The following is a 4,122-nucleotide window of genomic DNA, read 5'->3' as shown; positions in this document are numbered from 1 at the left end:
TTGAAAATTGGGTAAAAAAAAAAAAAAAGTTGCCATGTAAAAACTTCCAAATATATTTTAAACAAAATACTTATGTTGCTCCTATGGAGGATGTAGAAGGACCCTTCTAAGAAGCTATGTCACGTATGCACTGCTGGCAGTAAATGAGACTCTGGAAACAAGTTTTATTTTCCAGTTTTAAAAATTGTTTATAGTAAACCAAAACAGAATTTCATTTCAAAATCTTACTAACAGCGTTTTTTTTGTTGTTTTTTTTTTTTTTTACAAGAGAAAGAACTAATTCTATTTTCTACCTTTTGAAAACCAGACTAAATCCTTTCCTATCTCATCTGGATGCCGCTTTGCCTTTTAGAATGGAGGAGGGGCAGCAGAAATGACATCAAACCACCACTTGACTTCTATCTCGGCTTTGCCAGCCTGCTTCCTACCTGTGCATGAGAAGGCATGAGGTCCCACACTGTCCAAGGCACACAGGGTCCACACGGAACCCATTTCTTTGTAGCATTTCCCCCACCTCCAGATGGGCAATGACTAAACACAATTTCAAGTGGTTGGGATAGGCACTGAAGTTTAGCAGCCCTTTACAATTCCATACATATAAGTATGTGTGTTTTCAAGATTAGGTTGGGAAACTTTAAAGCAAGTAAATCCTATTTTAATTTAAATAGGTATTTCAATCACAATTATAACAGGAATCCTAGTGGGAATAACTAACACAGAAGGCAGTCTTTGAAAGTCAGTATTTGTTAAAGCAATGACAAACCAAGTGGAAGCATTTTTTTTTTCAATGCTGACAGCACGCAGCAATAATCCTCTCCTTGTAAGTGAGATTTATAAGTGTACTGTGAGGAGGAACTTTGGGCAAACGTTAGAAAGCCATTCACTGGACAGCTTTGTGGAATTATCTGGGACCATGTTTTTCCTTCAGGTAAAGTATTTTCTTACCATTCAGGTAAATAAAGCACTGAAATGTCTACAGAGGTGGCCAAATTTTTGTATTCATTACCAGTAGGAGATGTACAAAGAGACTGATACAAATACGGTGCAGTGGATGATATCTCTTCAACTATGGGTTTAACCTAGATGATCCAAGAAATCTTTCCCACATTTATCATCACTGCTTCTTTACTAGAGACACATGCAATCAGCTATAAAAAAACTTCTGAATGACTTACAAATCAATTGAAAAATGTATAATCAATATTATGTATTAAATTATGCATTATCTGCTTACCAACGTTAAAAAAAACCACAAAATCAACAGCAAAAAGAATGCATTAGAACGAACTGCATGTGCTGATACAGGAATGAAAGAAAGCAAGCACATCATGGAACATCCTAACAAAGTGCTTAGGGACTGTGGGAAGACCTCATGACACGTAAGAGCCACAGGTGAGCAAGAATTCTCAGAATTTTTGTATTTTATCTTATTATGTTCTACTTTTTGGCCCTCATTTAAAAAAAATCCGACTTTAAAGTGTTTTTTTTTTTTTTTTTCTTGAAGGATAAAAATTCAATAAATGGTAAGTTAAAACACTAAACAACTAAATTTGAAGTTGTGATTATCAAAGCGATATTCACTACATTGGGGAAAATTTTTACAAAGATGTGCTACAGATATGTCGTAGTTCATGCCTTCAAACTAACTAAATGTCCACAGGAATTGAGAATCTTTGTCATCACTTCAAGGTCCTGTAGATCCCCAGATATTAGATGTAGACATATTTGTAATTCTATGCCTTCAGGGCGAGAGGAAAAAATAACATTCAAGGCAGAAAGAAAGAAAAAAACATAGGGTAGATTTACCATGGAATTTTACACAGTCCAAAGTTTAGAGGATTAGGAGTAGCAAGACTGAAATTTCAGGAAAACCCATAGTACTGAATAAAATTTGTCATGTAAGTGCCATTGTTACATACAGTTCTCTAATTCTATTACTGCATATATGGGTATGTAGAATCCTCTTATTTTTAGCTTATAAGAAGGTATAAAAAACAAACTGATACAGAAGAAAATGCTTAAAGTTAAGTGCACACGTAAGTCATACGCTGAATTTTATTCTGAGTGCTTGATATAATTTCCCAAAATAATTTGGTTATGGTAAGTCTTTCTCAACAAATTTTGAAAATCCAATGGAAGGACAGAAATGAAACGATTTAATGATCAAGGGGAACAAATTGTGAAACAAGTAGCCCCTACAGGTATCGCCTAGAATAGCTGCTGATGACTATTTTGCTGGTGAAAACTATTCTCAAATAACTAACTGTACCAAAAGACAGAAAAAATAATATTTATATTTTAAAATCATTTATCTGTGCACTATTGTTCAAATCTATCAGCCAAAGAGGAGGCTGATACTCCAAGACATAGCACAGTTAAACTGTATAACACATTAAAAAAAAAAAACAAACCAGTTGAACCTTTCACAAGTCTTCTGAGTCTATTTCTTTGTTGTAAGAGCCAACTCCTTCCCATAGATCTGGATTTATGGCAGCAACACTACTAACATATAGCTAAAATACTTGCCATTTCTCAGCGCTCAGCTTAGACTACAATCAGTTGAAGTAAGAAGTTACAGATCCAAGGAATAGCTGACAATATTTCAGTCGAGTTTTTGAATAAATATTTAACTTACTAGTAGCATATCATCCTATCACACTAACGTTGTAAGTATGATCAAGGAGGTTACATTCCAGAAATAAAATTATATTACTGGCAAGAAATGTACATTTCTCAATTTAGTGATATGAACCCATGAGTGACAAGATAATTTGGAGGAAGATGCATCTTCTCTTTGCAAACACATCAAGAAAACTCATGTATGTGGAGAAAAATAGGTTTGCCATATGTAAAACCTCAAGAAAATACATTTATAATAAATAATTAACCAAATTCCAATAATACTAAACAGACATAAAAAGTCTTTTGCCTTTTTTAAGAAGATTTTTTTTATGTATGATTGAAGTTTATACAACACTCCAGAAAAGCCATCATGTGTCAGATTGAAAAATAAAATCAGAAGCATTTTCTGTCAGATAGGTATACATGAAAAAACAGGAACGTTAATGTCTTAGAAAGTGTATGTCCGGCTTTGTACTGTTACTCATTTAACAAAGCAGAAAATAAGGTACTGTACTGTAAACAAAAAGCTACAGTAAAGGACAGTTTGAAATTTACACAAGTTTGAATTCATAAACATTTTGGTTGCTCCATAACAGTTTTCATATAAAATGAATAAAAAACCCTTGGACAGCTTTCATCACTCTTGACTACTTTTCACTTAAATGCACACAGACATACTTTATATAGCAATATACTGATGTACTGTAACATGGATATTAAACTATGATTACTGCTTTTTAACCGAGCTGTGTATTACCCAATCCATATTATCTGTAATTGAAATATTCTTACATTATGTATTCCCGTCATGTTGTTAATTATAAAAACATGAAAATATAACTTTACATTATTTCAGTTATATATACATCAGTTCAGGCTTGACAAAGACTTTGTACGCTACGGTTTTTAGAGGAATAAGCCCAGAGGTACAATAAATAGCTTTCCACTGTATATGGTAATGCAGTTCTACTTTTTTTTTTTCTTTTTTCTTTTTTTTTTCCCCCAGGAAGTTTAGATTACCATATGAATATTATCTCAGTTTGGTCATTCTAGCATTGAACATTAAAAATCAGAGTGCATTCTCCAACATTCCTGATGAGGACTAATGCACAGAACACATGTGGGCTACAGACACATCCAGAAATAGTTTAGTTTAATTACAGGGAAGTTACTGGTAGCTTTGTCCAATATTGAAAACACTGTATATACCTCTTTTTGCTGAGTGCACTGAGAGCATACACCGTGCTCACAGAAACAGGTTCAGAGCTTGTACCACTAGAAGGGATTTAGTTTCAGAGAAATGCTCTGTCTTCTGTAGTGTTCAAGAAATATTTTACTTAAGCCTAAGAATTCAAAATAAAACTGCAAGTCATGTATCAAATCTTACTTAAGTAAGTCCAGAATAAAACACGGATTTATTGAGACTGCATGAGGCAGTGTATCCACAATGCAGAAAATTGTAAGCTCTTCAACCAAATGTATGGTTATTTCACTACAGGG

This window comes from Phasianus colchicus, chromosome 4 (genome assembly GCF_987193195.1).
Source record: "Phasianus colchicus chromosome 4, bPhaCol1.hap1.1, whole genome shotgun sequence".
NCBI lineage: Eukaryota > Metazoa > Chordata > Aves > Galliformes > Phasianidae > Phasianus > Phasianus colchicus.
This window is presented reverse-complemented; position numbering follows the sequence as displayed.